Below are 16,652 nucleotides of genomic sequence, written 5' to 3'. Positions count from 1 at the left end.
GCCTTTCGGGCCTCCTCGAGCTTTTCCTTTAAGGAGAATGCCTTGCCGCCGCCCTTTGGCCTGCACCCACTCTCGTTGTCCAGTGGTAGCTCCTGTCCCCCGCAGCCCCTGGCAACAGAGAGGTATACTTCGCGTGGTCTCACTCTTCTCCAAGCACACTAATGGCTGGAGGTGGTTATCTCGCCCCAGCGCCTTAGGTTGCACAAACTGTCCCTGAGTCCGAACTCTGCCCCACCCCCGCCAGCGGCGGTCACTGTAGCGAGGATATGGAGCCATTCTCCTTAAACCGGGAAGGGCCTTTGAGCTGCAGCTGCCAAGGCCCCCTTTTTTTTGTAGGAGATAGGGATTGTGCTTCAATATAAACAAAAAAGAGGATGCTGTCTACCTGGGGCTTATCCATTAAGCTCCCGCTATTCTCTAGAGGACTGTTCCTTCTACAAAACCCAGATGCACAAAGAGCTTGGCTTACACTACCCACATCTTAGCAGTTGTGGTTTCTGAGTTCGCAGTAAAGAGGACATCAGGTTCTGGATTGGGAGAGCTGAGGGAGGCAAGGTGGCAATCAGTGAGAAGCTGGATAAGTATGAATTTCCCTCGAAGAACTACTTTATCTAGTCTTGTGCATGCTCCTGGCCCTACTAAAAGAGTGGGAGGGAGGCTCAAGCATCAGGTTGCAGCCGTACCACCTAAATTCAAGCTAAGCTTACTGATCTCCTGCTGTATTCATGATAGTGATTGGCTCATGCAAGGGGTTTCGGGGCAGAGGTTCTAGAAGGGGACTTGAAGTTATCAAATAAACCATGATCAGAGCTCTGGCTATCCTAGTATGGTTGAGAAGACCAGGAACACAGAAACAGAAGTCACCTCTGGGCCTTCTGTCTGGCCACAGGAGTCTAACAGCCAGGAACTACTGCAGTTTACTGGGGCTATGAGGACTCTCTTCCTGTAACTGGTTGTTCTACTTCTTCAGCTGTTTCTGAGAGGGCTGGTCTTATTGTCTGGATTTCCTCATCCATGTATCTTAGGCCTTTGGCTGCTCCAGAGGCAGGAAGTGAGGCAATTCCATGTTGTTACCCAAATCTCTCCAGACAAGCTAGTGAGCTCTAACAGGCCACTTTTCTTCCTCTAGGTCAGTTCAAACAGATCTGGGGTGTTCTGGACCTGCCTTAAACCTGTGTTCAGTGCAGGTGGTCCAGACGGCTTCAGGGCAAGTTCATTTTAAGGGAATTTTCCTGGGCACACCTCTTTTTGCCTTATACATTCCCCAGCAGGCCTGACTTGTTTCTTTAACGGGCCTGGCCCTATAGGTGCTTAGCCTGCAGCCTAGGATGGCTCCTGAGTAATTTCGAACATATTTATTCCTTATTGATTATCTCACAACTCTGCCTGATACCTAAAACATTAAGTATCTATTTTGGGAGCTGGGTCAGATTTGGGGGCTGCTGAAGTAGTGCCCAGGATTAAGATGCTGCCAGGCCTGAGGACCTAGGCTCAGTCTCTGTGGGCCACAAGGTAGCAGGAGAGAGACATTCCCACAAGATGTAGGACCTCCTGCTGACCTCCATGTGTGCCCTTCTCCACGCATAAACAGATACATGTAATTTTTGTTTGGTTGGTTTAATTTTTCAAGACAAGGCTTCGCTGTGTAGCCCTGACTGTCCTGGAACTCTGTGTAGACCAGGCTGGCCTTGAATTCAGAAATCCACCTGCCTCTGCCTCCTACTACCGGAATTAAAGGAGTGTGCCACCATGTCCTTTCATGGTGTACTTTTTTTCAATTAAAATATATATTTGAGAACTGGGCAGTGGTGATCCATGCATATGTGTGCGTATACATAGATATATACTATATATTTACATATCATAACTATGTAATCATTATATATAATCCACACATGTATTAAAGCTGCCTGCATCAGCCCCAGCCATGCTGTTTCTCATTTGTGTAAAGACAGGTGATCCACTTTCTCACCTCTAAAAGCCAGACGTGACATAACAGTGACCTGAAAACTAGATATTCAGAAGGAGCTGATAACAGTGCCCAGCACATTCAGGGAAACATGCTCTCAGGCTGCCACCTTTCAGTTACCATCTATATGTAAGCGGGTATGCGTGTAAGAATGTTTGCAGGACTCTGGCAAAAGGAACACGGTCTTCAGCAGAGTTTTCTCATGTTTGGTGGCAAAGGAGGACGGTGTCTTCAGACTTTCTGAGGCCAGTGATTCATCGCCCAGCATGGTTGGCAGTGCCTTCGGCTTCTGAGGGACGATGGAGTCGGGGCGGTAGCCACAGTGGAACAGACCTCAAAAACCCCTGCCTTCCCGCCCCTCAGAATTCAGAACCCCTGGAGTTTCGGGCTGTGGTTTCCTTGCTCAGGCGTCAGGGCCTGGGGAGCTGCCAGCTGCCTTTCAACCCTCCCGCCTTGCCAGTGGCTGGATTGTGTAAGAGCCACCCCCCCTCCATGGCTGCTCTCTAGCAGGCCTGGGCCTGCCCGCCCTTGCTGTCCTCCCTGGGGAGCTGGGGTAGAGGCCTGACTCCTGGTACTACTGGTACTCACAGGACTGGCCACCCTGGGAGGCTTCTAAGCAGCAGGGAGAGGGTGTGGAATGTCTCTTGACATTTGAGGCCTGCTCTCAAAACCAGTGCCAGAACCTGCAGAGCCCGGTGGTGCCGGTGCCGGCAGGAACCAAGTGAGGTAAGGAGCTGGAGGAGGTGAGGGTGCAGAGGCAGTAGCCATGACCCCTAGGTATAAGAGTGCCATCCTGCCACACTCCCTTCCTATGCACGTGCCCCCTCCAGGAATCTCACCCTGCCTGTGCCTTCTCCTGGCCACCTTCCCTGCATCCCAGCGCCTGGTGTACCTATTTGCATATCTGAGCTTGTGGGTGTTTTTTGCTTAAGCTCTGGTTTCATTGGTGAGTGGGTGGGCCCAGCCTCACCTCGAGATGGCACAGGAAGATGCTGGTTGCAGAAACTCATGAGTTGGCACACACCTGGGTAACCACCTTCGAAGGCCGGTGAGGCACTGCATCTGACAAGAAGGTAGGTTCCTGTGGGACCCTAAATTCAGCAGAGACTCTCCACACTTCTGCCTTTCTGCTACACCACCCGACTTGGGAGCACAGCAGGAGCCCCAAGGAGGGGGCTGTTGAGCTGGGGTCTTGGAGCTGAGATGTTCTCACACTCTCCCACACAAGGTCCTCTGAGCAGAGCAATCTCTTCCAGCCATGTTCTGGAAGGAAAACAGTCAGGTAAAGTCTCTGTCTCTGTAGGAAAATCTCAAAACCAGACTCACCCTCACCGAACTTAAACCTGGCCAGGGAGAGCAAGGCCTGGTAGATGCCTTTTTATAGATGTGTGTGCACCACGCATGAGAAGTCCAAGGACGGAGCTACCTTCACATCTGAGCCTGACTCTGTCATCCCTCAGGGACTATTTACTGACCTCGCTTTGGTTGCAGTATTCTCCATTAAGGTGGTATGGAAGGTTACCTACAATTGCTTCCCCAGCACATGGCTTCATCATCCACACTTTGGTAAACAGAGAAGAATATGGCCTATTTCCTTGGGAGAGAACTGCGTGCCTGTCCCAACCCTGCTGACTACTCACAGAACCACACTACTCTGAGGCATAAAACCTTTGACCAACATAATTTTTTTACATCCCCAAAATATTAAAAATCAACCTCATTTAAATTGTTCAGGTTGAGTCAGTCGTGTGTTATACACCTTGAATCTCAGCAATCGAGGCAGAAGGATCCCTGTGAGTTCGAAGCAGGCCATCCAGAAACACATAGTGAAACACTGCCTCAAAACAAAACAAAAATCTTTTTTTCAGTGTAATAAAGATGTTCTAGAACGTTCTGCAGAAATCACGTTATCCTCAGTAAGGCTGAGTAAGGACTGAAGAGATGATCGGTTGTTAGGACCACTGGACTTAGTGGTGCATACTTTTAATTCCACCACTTAGGAGGTAGAGGCAGTCGAGCTCTGAGCTCAAGGCCAGCTTGGTCTATAGCGAGAGTTCTAGGACAGCCAAGAGAGAGTTACAGCAGCCATACTGGCTGCTCTTTCAAAGGACAAGGGTTTGGTTCCTAGCACCTATGTGGCAGCTCACAGCCATCTGTAACTCCAGTCCCAGGAGATCTGACACCCTCCTCTGACTTCCAGCTTCCATGGGCACAAGGCATACATGTGGTACACAGATATACATGCAGGCAAAGCACCCATACACATAAAAATAAGTTAATTAAAAAAAAAACAGGGCTGGAGAGATGGCTCAGCGGTTAAGAGCACCCGACTGCTCTTCCAGAGGTCATGAGTTCAATTCCCAGCAACCACATGGTGGCTCACAACCATCTGTAAAGAGATCCGATGCCCTCTTCTGGTGTGTCTGAAGACAGCTACAGTGTACTTATATATAATAAATGAATAAATCTTTTAAAAAAAAAAACAAACAACTAAATTTGGCTGTGGGGACAACCATGACAGAAATAAATGTGTTCTGAAAACCTACATAGTAAATTCCAGAGCTGCATAATGAGATGATGGGACCCTGTCTCAAAAAAATTCTAAAAGAAAGGGGCTAAGGAGACAGCTCGACGAGTAAAGTGCCTGCTGTACAATATGGGGAATCTAAATACAACATTCCCAGAATGCCCCAGGAGCTGGGGCGAGGCAGTGTCTGACAGAGACAGGCAGAGCCTTTGGGTTCACTGGCCCCCTGGTCTAATCAGTGAGTTCCAAATTCAGTGAAAGAACCAATCTCACACAGTGGAGAGTTATCAGGGAAGACACCCAATGTTAACTTCTGGCCTTAGCCTCCAAATACACATCCGCCACATACAGAAAGACACAATACACCATAGAGGTGGGGGACTAGTCTGAGTTTAGCTTAGGTTACTTAATGCTTTCAAACTCAGGAGTCCTCAGGGCTCTCCTGGACAGGCCTCAGCCTCCATCTTGTGCCTCCATTCTGGGCCAGCAGGGGGACTGGAGGACTCATTCCCAGGCTGCATTCACAAAGGTTCCAAGCAGCTCCCGGCCCTTCGACACCTTGTTCCCAGCTGAAATGAGAGCAGATTCCTGGCACTGGCAGCCCTTCTGCAGATACAGTCCACACGGCAGAAACAGCACAGGTCTGATTGTGTCCCTCACTTGGTGTAAGCCTTTGCCTCATACTCCAGCTAAGTTTCATCAAGAAATTATCCTGGGGGCTGGGAGAGATGGCTCAGCGGTTAAGAGCACTGACTGCTCTCCCAGTGGTCCAGAGTTCAAATCCCAGCAACCACATGGTGGCTCACAACCATCTGTAATGGGATCCAATGCCCTCTTCTGTTGTGTCTGAAGGCAGCTGCAGTGTACTCATATAAATAGAATAAATAGAAATTTTTTTTTGGTTCTTTTTTTCGGAGCTGGGGACCGAACCCAGGGCCTTGCGCTTCCTAGGTAAGCGCTCTACCACTGAGCTAAATCCCCAGCCCCAAAATATTTTTTTTTAAATTATCATTTCGTGGACTGGGGAGATAGGTTCTGTGGATAAGGTGCTTGCTGTACAAACTTGAGGACCAGAGTTAAATTTCCAGCACCCTTGTAAATAAATCATGGGTAGGAGTAGCCGCCTGCCTACAGTCTCAACACTAGAGAAAGAGACAGGAGATCCCTGGAGCAAATTGGCTAGCTAGATGAGCAGGAGATCCTGCCTCCTAAAGTGGTTGAGAAAGATTCCTGATACCAACCTCTGGCCTGCACACATGTGCACACGTGCACTTACACACCTGGGAACACATCCAAAAAATCAAAGGAAATGGTTATTTAGACTGAAGATTATTTAGACTCAGTGGGAAGAGCATCCCTCTAGCAAGCAGAAAGCCCTGGGTTCAATACCCAGGACCATCCTCAGCACAAAATGTTCTGGCCTAGCACCGAAGTTCATGCCTTTAACTCTAGTACTGAAGAGGCTGAGGTGAGGGGATCGCCAGGGTTTCTATGCCAGCATGAGCTGTGAGGTGAATTCCAGAAAATCAGGAGAATCTGGGCTATAGGATTCAATTGTCTCAAAAACACTGGGGAAGGGGTTGGGGATTTGGTTCAGTGGTAGAGCGCTTGCCTAGCAAGCACAAGGCCCTGGGTTTGGTCCCCAGCTCCGAAAAAAAGAAAAGAAAAAAAAAAAAACACTGGGGAAAGAAAAGGTCACTTAAGTGCTCTGAATAGAAGGGAACTGGTTGGGCTTGATGTTTCTCTAAACCCCTTCCCAGAGAGCTATGGAGCAGTGTAAGAAAGAGAAAACTGAAAGAGGGAAAATGTGTGGCCTTGGGGATGGCTCAGCAGGTAAGGCCCTTGTCCCCAAACCTGACAAGGTGAGTCTAATCCCTGGGCACATGAAAACAAAAATCGGAAAACACTTTTTTTTTTTTTTGAGACACAGTTTTTCTGGGTAGCTCTGGCTGTCCTATAACTTGCTCTGTAGACCAGGATAGAAATTCCTGTCTGCAGAGTGCTGAGATTAAAGGCATGCACCAGTAACTGCCTGGCCTAGAAAATATTTCCAGTTCCCCTTCAACTGTGTGAGTCCCTCGGAGCAAACTCAGACCCTCTTACTTACCTGCCAAGTCATCTCTCCAGACACAGACACATTTATTCTTTTCAATTTTCACCTTAAGAGGGAGAAACTAAAGCACAGGAGTTGCTCAAGTCCTTCCTGTGAGTTGTGGCAGAAGTGAGATTTGCATCCTGGGCAGCTCCAAGCTACTTGTGGATGCAGACACAGCCCTCAACTCTCACAGCAAGGCAGTTCATCTACCGTGTGAGTCCCGCTTGCATCTGTGAAGCCCCTCATTTACAGTCCCATTCCTGCCCATCAAAGATGGGATCTCCTGCTAAGAAGTCTTGTTCTCACAAACCAAAGCCTTGCCCCTTAGGAAATGAGGGGTAGGAAGGCTTCTCAGATGGGAACTGAGCTGGGAGATTCCTGTAGTGGGACTGAGTGACATATACAAGTTGAGGACACTTTTGTCATTGTCACCCAAAGCATACCAGAACCAGTCAGCTATTGAGGAATGCTGGCACGTGCATGTGATCACAGCACTCAGGAGATAGATGTCATAGGATTACAAGTGCAAAGCTAAGCTACCTAGCAAGTGCTAGGCCAGCCTGGGTTATCAGACCCTATCTCAAAAAGGATAGAGAAGAAAAAGGGAAGCCTACTGTTATGGTTGCCAACTTGGCTATATCTGGAATGAACTATGATCCAGAATTGGAAGGCTCCTGTGATCCAGATCTTAAGGCTGGAAGACACAAGTTTCTGACCTGCATCTTGGCATGGAGATCTTGAGGCATAGTGGCCATGAAAAGCTTAGGCCTAGGTAAGGTAGTACATGCCTTTAATTCCAGGAGACTGAGGCAAGCAGATCTGTGAGTTCAAGGTCAGCTTGGGACAAAACAAGTCATCCAGGTGTGGCGATACACACCTTTCACCTGGGCTACCCCTTCTGCTGGAGACCTACGGAAGGACATTGGAAGTAGGAAGACTTACTCTTGACTGCTTACAATTACTTGCGAGCACATCTGTTAGAACCTAATTCTACAGAAGACCAGCTGAAGCACTTAGCCTTGTGGGACTGAACAACTACTAGATTCTTGGACTTCCCATTCACAGCTGCCCATTGTTGGGTTAGTTGGACTACAGACTGTAAATCATCTCAATAAATTCCCTTAATAGAGAGAGAGATTCCATAAGTTCTGTGACTCTAGAGAACCCTAATAATAGACCTACGAAGAAATAGATGAACACACGATTGTCCTTTGGTGTTCAGTTCCCGTGGCACCAGAAACAGTGGGTAGCATCTACCCCAGTTGTCCGTGCTAACCAAAGCTGTTCTCTGTACAACACTGGTCAGCTGTGGTGGCACACTGTGATCCCAGCCCTTGGAGGGCAGGAGCAAGAGGAGTTCTGGGAGTTCCAGGCCATTCTGATCTACACAGCCAGCTCCAGGACAGCCAGGAGCATGGCCCTGTTTTGAAAGAAACTTAAAAGCCCATCTTCACGAACCTCCATTTGTTCTTGAGTAAATGAAAGTTAATAGCCCCAGAGGGTGAAGGGAAAGGAGTCACAGTCACCGCTGCTTACTACACCGAGGGGAACAATCCCCCATCCTCTCCTCCCATCTCTGTGGAACCCAGGACCTGGCAGAAGCCAGGTCAGTGCTCTGCAGCTGAGCCGCCCTGAATCCAGCCCCTTCTCACTTTTCTTCACAGTCCCTCTGGGTCTTATGACCAGTTAATTGCATTTCACTGTCCTGTGGCAGAAACCCAACCTTGAGCTGCAGCTGAAGGCCCTGGGACTCCCCAAGGTTGACATGTCTTACACACACACACACACACACACACACACACACACACACACACACTCTGCCCTCCTCAGTCCAGCTTCTCTAGGAGTGTTCCCTCTGTTGTCCTGTAAATATTTTTATAAATTTTAGAGTCTAGGCCTAAGTTAATGAAAGTGCTTGTTAGTAACAAACTAGAGCCCTTTATGCCTGAGCACTTCCACACAGGTTAGAACATCCTGGCTCCACACCAATCTGGAGAGGTGGCCCCCATTTCACAGAAGAGGAAATGGGGCTACCAGAGGGCAAAGGTAGGCATGAAGATAGGTCATCCCATGCCCTTCAGTCACCCAGCACCCAAAACTAGTCCCATTCTCAATGTCCTTCCCAGCATTCCCCTGACGAGTGCAGTTTGGCGCATGTAGCCCTTTCTTCCTTCTGTCCAATCCCCCTCCTACCCAGTTTCGTTTCTTTTCTCCCCTCCTCTTTCTCCATCCCCTTCCCCATTTGGTATATGTGTGTGCTAAGCCAGGGCTGTTGCATGTGAAGTAAGCATTCTATCACTAAGCTGTGTTCCAGCCCCCACTTCCTGGTTACAATTCTCTTGTCCTTCCGGGGACTTTCCAAGAGATGTAAAGTACATTATTTAAGAGTGAGCGAGAAATCAGGATCCAGGCTTGTTGGCCCAAGCCTGTAATTACACACAGCGCTTTGGAGACTGAGGCAGAGGGATTGCCAAAAATATTGAGGCCAGACTAGACTCCATTATGAGTTCCAGGTCAGTGCAGAGTGAGAACATGTCCCACACACATTTATACCAAATAGTTGACCTGTGGTTCCTCAGAAGACAGAAGCAGAAGGAGGATTTCTGAGAGTTCGAGACCAGCTAGTATACCCACATAATGAATCCGGGGCCAGTGAAGGCTCCCTATCTTTTTTCAGAGCTGGGGACCGAACCCAGGGCCTTGCGCTTGTTAGGCAACCACTCTACCACTGAGCTAAATCCCCAATCCCAAGCCTCCCTGTCTTAAACTGCCAACAAGCCACAGAGGCTTGGGGACACCAGGGCATCCAATAGTCCCTGTGGCAATTTCCTGGGGCGGGGAGGGGAGTACAATCTAAATAGTCAACAGCTAGACCCAGGCAACCCCTCAGAGAACTCAAAGGGAGGCAGAGGCAGGAGGATAAGAAGTTGGAGGCCAGGGGTTGGGGATTTAGCTCAGTGGTAGAGCGCTTGCCTAGCAAGCGCAAGGCCCTGGGTTCGGTCCCCAGCTCCGGAAAAAAAAAAAAAAAAAGGCAAGTTGGAGGCCATCTTCAACTACCTATCGAGTTCCCTAGGATGTATAAAGTTCCACCAAGACAATAAAAATAGGTAAAAGCTGGCAAAGTGGCCCAGTGTGCGAAAGTGCCCCATGATGATGTGAGTTCAAACTGTGCTGGAACCCACGACAGAAGGAGAACACAGACTCCCCAAAGTTGCCTTCTATCCTGTACATGCACACTTTGCCATGGCATGCCGGAAGCCTCATACACACACAAACTAACGAACAAGTAGCCCATTACTCAGCCGGGGTACCCTTTGCTCCTAGCACAGGCTCCCTGGAGGAGGATCTAGACCCTGGCAGGAATCACACATTCCCCAGTGTGATGCAGAATACACAGGTCGAAGGCCAGCAAGCCTTTGTGTGGTGTGCAGCTGAGCCCCTGGGTGCACCGGCTGGGCCCAGGTGAGACAGGGATGGGAGGGAGCAAAAATGCTCTACAGAACAGAGGACACCTGTCTAAGCACCTTAATGAATAACTCAGTGGTAATGACCATTCTTTTTTTTTTTTTTTTTTTTTTTTTTTTTGGTTCTTTTTTTCGGAGCTGGGGACCGAACCCAGGGCCTTGTGCTTCCTAGATAAGCGCTCTACCACTGAGCTAAATCCCCAGCCCCGTAATGACCATTCTTGATAGTCAAGTCTCAGGACTGTCGTGGGAATTATTTATTAATTAATTAATTATAATATTATACAGAGGACTCTTGTTTTGTTTTGTTGTTACAGGGTCTCATTCTGTTAGCCAGGCTGGTCTTGAACTCATAGCAATCCTGCCTCTGCCTTCTGAGCACTTAGGTTGCAGACATGCCCTACAAGAAACTATTGGCCTAGCCTATTTTCAAGAAACTGTGGCCCCCAGAGCTGGAGAGATGGCTCAGTGGTTAAGAGCACTGACTGCTCTTCCAGAGGTCCAGAGTTCAATTCCTAGCAACCACATGGTGGCTTACAACCATCTAATGCCCTCTTCTGGTGTGTCTGAAGACAGTGACAGTATACTTATATGGAATAAATAAATAAATCTTTAAAAAAAAAAAAGAAAGAAAGAAAGAAAGAAAGAAAAGAAACCATGGCCCTGTGGTTTGGTGCTAGTAGCTCTGAGGTCATTTTTCTCTGCCCTGGTGCTTCTGGCCTTGCCTTAGGTCCCCTCCCAGGGGTTTTCAGTTATCTCTGGGCCCTGAGCCAGGCCTCATCAGATGCTACACATGCTGACCTCCTAAGCTTTCCCCCTAAATTCTCATCCAAAACACACTCTAAGAACACTTCATGTGTGTGCACATGGGTATTAGCCCTCTTCTGTTCTCAAACTTATATCTCTCTGTGCTCTGAGAAGTACCTGGAGACAAGGTCTGCCTGATGGAGATCAAGCAAGCCTGTGATGGCTAAGTCGCTGCCCAGAAGGGTGACTGTCACACCCCAGCCACTTATCTCTGGGGTCCCCACAGTTAAAGGAACTTGCTCACACAGAATCCAAGAGCAAGAGTATCAGCTATTGGTAGGGTGAAGTCCTGGTATGCGCCCAGAAAGTTGAGACAGGGTGGACACTCAGGGGCCATACCTGGCTCCCGTCTCTTCTCTGGAGTAGGCTGCCTTCTGGTTTCCTATCACAGTCTGAGCTGTGGATGTGCACTGTTAGTGCCTCCATGTAATCCAGGACGCATGCTCTACCACTGAGTTCTATTCCCAGCCCCTCTCTCTCTCTCTCTCTCTCTCTCTCTCTCTCTCTCTCTCTCTCTCTCTGAGACATAGTCTCATAATGTAGACCAGGCCAGGTTGGTGGCCAGGAACTCACACAGATGCCCCTGCCTCTACCTCCTGAGTGTGGGTAACCAGCAAACTCGGCTACCCACAATTAGCACTTAAGGATCTGGAAGGGGTGTGGGCTTGTCCCAGTGGCAGTTTATGTGAGAATAGGAGGTGAGGAGAGGTAGCAAGGGAGAATAGAGGGGAGAGTTGCAAATCGGGAGCAGGGAGGCCCAGAAGCCTCTGGTGCCTAAACAACTGAATCCTCAGATCCCGTCTTAGTCGGTGTTTCTATTCCTGCACAAAACATCATGACCATGAAGCAAGTTGGGGGGGGGGGGGATTTATTCAGCTTACACTTTCACATTGCTGTTCATCACCAAAAGATGTCAGGACTGGAACTCAAGCAGGTCAGGAAGCAAGAGCTGATGCAGAGGCCATGGAGGGATGTTACTGGCTTGCTTCCCCTGGCTTGCTCTCTTATAGAACCCAAGACCACCAGCCCAGGGATGTCGCCACCCACAGTGGGCTGGGTCCTCCCCAGCTTGACCACTAATTGAGAAAATGCCTCACAGCTGGATCTCATGGAGGCATTTCCTCAAGGAAGGCTCCTTTCTGTGAGATAACTCCAGCTTGTGTCAAGCTGACACACAAGACTAGCCGGTACAGAGACCTTTAAGCCCAAGTCGCCTGAAACATTAAGCCCTCGTGCGCCAAACATGAGTACTTCCATTCCCAGCAGTGACCTTATCTCCTGGGTCACTCTGCGAAGGATACCTCCTCCTAGAAGCCCCCCAGTGGCTCAGTCACAGTTCAGTCCCCGTGGTGCCCCTTGATACACAGTGTGGTACTTTGGGTGAGTGCGGCACAGGACAGGGAACCTGTGTATACACATGCAAGGTTATTTTGAAAAGTTAAAAAAAAAAAAAAAAGAGGATCCAGGTTCGGTGGTGTGTGCCTGCAGCCTCTCTTCGGGAGGATCACTTGAACCCAGGATTTCCAGACTGATCTGAACAAGGTAGAAACACCTCATCTCAAAAGAATAAAAGTTAAATCCAGGCCTAGGGCCTCAGTTTGCAATCTCAGAATCCAGCTGCTCAGAAGGTGGAGACAGGAAGACTGGAGGCTGAAAGTCTGCTCTAGTGAGTGTGGAAGTTCAGGGCTGCTGAAGAGCCTGGGTAACTGAAGAGACTCACAGACTCTCCAAATGAAAGAGGGAGGACGGAGATGCAGTCCCATAGCAAAATGCTCGAGTGTGTGTGCATGTGCGTATGTGTGTAGATATGTGTGTGCATGTGCATATGTGTGTAGATATGTGTGTGCATATGTGTGTATATGTGTGTGCATGTGCATATATGTAGTGTGTGTGTGCATGTGCATATGTGTGTAGATATGTGTGTGCATATGTGTGTATATGTGTGTGCATGTGCATATATGTAGTATGTGTGTGCATGTGCATATGTGTGTAGATATGTGTGTGCATGTGCATATGTGTGTAGATATGTGTGTGCATATGTGTGTATATGTGTGTGCATGTGCATATATGTAGTATGTGTGTGCATGTGCATATGTGTGTATGTGTGTGCACGTACATATATGTGTCTGTGTATGCATGTGTGTGCATTGCGTAGGTGTGTGTGTGTTTACACACATGCATGTGGGGGTATATGTGTGTGGAGTTGTGTGTGGGTATGAATACCCACAGAGGCCAAAAGAGGACACATCCTGTTCTTTTTCACCCTGACTCATCCCCTGAGACAGGGCCTCTTACTAAGCCTGGAGCTAGGCTGGTGGCTAAGGGGAGTCCCAGGCTGCATGAGGCCACACCCAGCTTTTTCTGCTCACTCTGTGACTCCAACTCAGGTCCTGAGTCTGGTGCAGAAAGCACTCTTCCCCAGTGAGCCACCTCTCTAGCCCTCTCCTCTTTCAGTAAAGGTGGGATGAGGATAGGAAGGAAACGCTTAATAAACTAGACAGAGCTGCAGATGCCTTGTTAGGATGAGGCCATTTGAGACCAGTTACAGAACAACACAGCGAGGATTATAGAACAATGCAGAGGAAATTGCACACATGTGTAGGAGCCCCCCTCCCAAGGAACCATGATATCACTGGGGTGGTACCTCCACACCCTGTTCTCTGCACCAGAAAGGTACCCCAGAACCTGGGGAAGCTGGGGAAAGGGATCAAGTTCAATAGCTCTTGGACAAGGGCCCATGTTTAGAATTCAGATTGACAGACTTAGATAGTGGGTGCTTTCCACTCTGAATGCAGGGGCCAGCTTTCTAGGCAAAGATGTTGAAACCTAAGTTGTCGTTTGTTCATTCATTCATTCATTCATTCATTCATTCGCTCTTTCATCAGCTCCTGCTACTGAGCACAGGCCTTCTGCCAAGTAAAATGAGAATGAGGAAGGGGGTTGCTGAGGGGAATATGCTGAGGGGCTCCTGTGTTTTGCATCAGGAATCAAGAGGTTCCCTTGCTAGAAGATGGCAGGGCCAGAGGCCAGGTTCCAGCAGAAGCCCCAGCGCCCTATTTTTCATCAAGATCAGTTAGTGGGTTCCAGGGCAAGATGATGCAGAAGGAAAGGAGGAACATAAGTGGCCTCTCGAAGGGGTGCGCGCAGGGTGTGGGGGGTGGGGGTGGGTCGTTAATGACAAAAGACCAAAGGGATCAAGAGATAGAAGCTGGCAGACTGGGCCAGGCAGAGGTGACTGTGATGAGCATGTGGGAGGGACTAGCAGATGGAAGCCAGTAGCCTGATTGACAAGCTGCTGGGAACAGGTGGGTGGGCAGCAGGGCTATTCTGGGCAACAGCTTCCTGCTGCCCAGTGCGCCAGCCAGGCCAGTGGGCTAGGGGTGGGGATGTGGCTGGCCTCTGACAGAGGCTGTGGTGACTAACGCATTGGCAGTGCCAGGAGCCTGCAGACCTTCATCCTGTGCTCCCTAAGGACCAGCTAATTCACTTGTAGAGAGGCTGGGCAGCTAATAAGACAGCAGCCAGCAGCTGCCCCTCCCTGATGAATCCCACATACAGCTGACCAGTGGACAAGGGACTTGGGGGTGGGTAAAATTAGCAGAGCCCCACAACAGACTTTTGATTCTTAGAGAAGCAGAAGGACCTTGAGAGAAAGAGATATCTCCCAATATCTCCCTGTGATTGAGCTGGGAGAGAACAGGGAGAGACATGCTACCCTGAGCTGCAAAAGCCTTGATGGGGAGAAGACAGAAGGGATGTGTGTGTGGGATGAAGAGGTGTTTGGAATACTGGGCCCTAGCAAACCTTGGAACTGAAGCCTCAAAGAAACAAAGCAGGAGAAAAACAAAGCCAGGGTCTCTCCAGGGCCTCCCTACTGACCTCACTGGTGAGCTCCTCAGCTCCATTCAAGCACTGGGGTTTAGTGGCCACATGCTGTGTGAGTCTCAGCAGGGCTCTACACCTGACAAAAATCCTCAGTCAGAGGAGTCAACTCACCGGAAGTGCACTAGAGTCTGTCCCCAATTTCTATTCACTAGGACCCCAGGCCTGGGCTCCTCGTGGCCCTTACGGCCACCTGAAAGACAGGAACTATCAAGCAGACCCATTTTACAGTTGAGCAAACTAAGGCCTAGAAGATTCAATCACTCACTGAAGGGTCTCCTAAATGGTAGAGGTGGGTCTTCGGTGTCATGCGTACCATCCTAGACACCTGGGCTAGCAGAGCAGTAGTAGTCATAGCTACCGTCCTTAAAGACCTTTATTAGCAGCTGCCTGCCGGGGCCAGAATAGCTGGAGAGGATTGCCATTGGATTTCTGTAAATGTTTGGAGAAGTCTCCTCCCAGGGGAGAGCAGTCCCCCAGCCTTCCGGGGCCGGGTGATCCTGCTGCAAATAAGCAATGGGTGATAGATGGCTCTTCGTAACTGTGGGGGCTGCTATCCTGCTTCTAGGTGTCTTCCACACCGTAGTTCATCTCCAGAGCTGAGCTGAGAGGGACAGAGCGGCGCCTGGAGGACTCTGGCTGGGCGGTCCTCAGGCATGGTTGCCTCCTCCTGGGACCTGGGGAACAAAGGGGAACTAGCTTGGGAGGGCAGGTGGCAACCACGTGCTCTCCCAGCTGTGGCGGGGCTTGGTAGGAAGGAGCCTTGAGCGCCCTCTGCCGGTCTGGGAGCTCCTGGAGGGAGGAAGTGGCAGTTTGGGGCAAGGAAGGGCCGGCTGGGTGCTCCGCTGGGGGAGGTGGTATACCCGCACGCGTGTGACTGGGTCTTTGTCTGCCGTGGGTGTGTGGATGCCTGTGTGGTATGCATGGCAGTGTGTGCATGAGTGAGCGCATCTCTATGTGCATATCTGTGCTTACTAATAGGTGATGTATGCATGCATTGTCGTGCAGATGTGTTTGCAGTCCCGTTTTGTTGTTGTTGTTGTTGTTGTTGTTTTTAAGACAAGATTTCTCTTGTAGCCCTGGCTGTCCTAGAACTCACTTTGTAGACAGGCTGGCCTTGAACTCAGAGATCTGGTCTTGAACTCTGCCTCCTAGGTGCTGGGGTTAAAGTGTGTGCCACCACCGCCTGGTGTGTTTACTGTTTATATGCACGTCTGCATCTGTTCTTGTCTGAGTGTGCGTGTGTTATATGCATGTGTCTGCGCAAATGCACATCTCTTGAGTGTTCATATCCACATCTGTCCACCTGGGTTGGCCCTGGGTGGGGGAGAGGTCATAAACTAGAGCTTCCAGGGCTTGTTGGGAGGCTGTAGGACAGGCAGTGGAGGGAGACTGGGAGAAGTGGCATTGCCCAGAGCCATCCCCAAGTTCACTTGGGTCTTGTGGGAAAAGGGAGGAAGCTGGGTGTGATGGTACACACTTTTTTGTCCCAGCACATGGGAGGCAGGGGCAGGTAGATCTCTGTGAGTTTGAGGACAGCATGGTCTACATAGTGAGTTCCAGGTTAGCTGTATAGTGAGACCTTGTCTTCAAGAAGGAAAAAAGAGGGCTGGAGAGATGGCTCAATGGTTAAGAGCACTGACAGCTCTTCCCGAGGTCCTGAGTTCAAATCCCAGCAACCACATGGTGGCTCACAACCATTTGAAATGAGATCTGATGCCCTCTTCTGGTGTGTCTGAAGACACACTACAGTGTACTCATAATATATTAATAAATAGGGGTTGGGGATTTAGCTCAGTGGTAGAGCGCTTGCCTAGGAAGCGCAAGGCCCTGGGTTCGGTCCCCAGCTCCGAAAAAAAAAGAACCAAAAATAAATAAATAAATAAATAAATAAATAAATAAATAAAT

The 16,652-nt window shown here is 49.4% G+C and overlaps 1 long non-coding RNA gene across 1 annotated transcript; it reads left to right on the top strand.

The window, feature by feature from the left end:
- Nucleotides 1-2,030: 2,030 nt before the first annotated feature.
- Nucleotides 2,031-3,700, top strand: LOC134480603 (uncharacterized). The gene is made up of 3 exons (XR_015629707.1): nucleotides 2,031-2,441; nucleotides 2,560-2,695; nucleotides 2,902-3,700. It is a non-coding gene; the product is annotated as an uncharacterized LOC134480603 (long non-coding RNA).
- The last annotated feature ends 12,952 nt before the right edge of the window (nucleotides 3,701-16,652 follow it).

Source organism: Rattus norvegicus, chromosome 9, assembly GCF_021556685.1.
Source record: "Rattus norvegicus strain SHRSP/BbbUtx chromosome 9, alternate assembly SHRSP_T2T, whole genome shotgun sequence".
NCBI lineage: Eukaryota > Metazoa > Chordata > Mammalia > Rodentia > Muridae > Rattus > Rattus norvegicus.
Note: the sequence above shows the minus strand (reverse complement) of the source record. Positions and strands in the feature narration are given on the sequence as shown.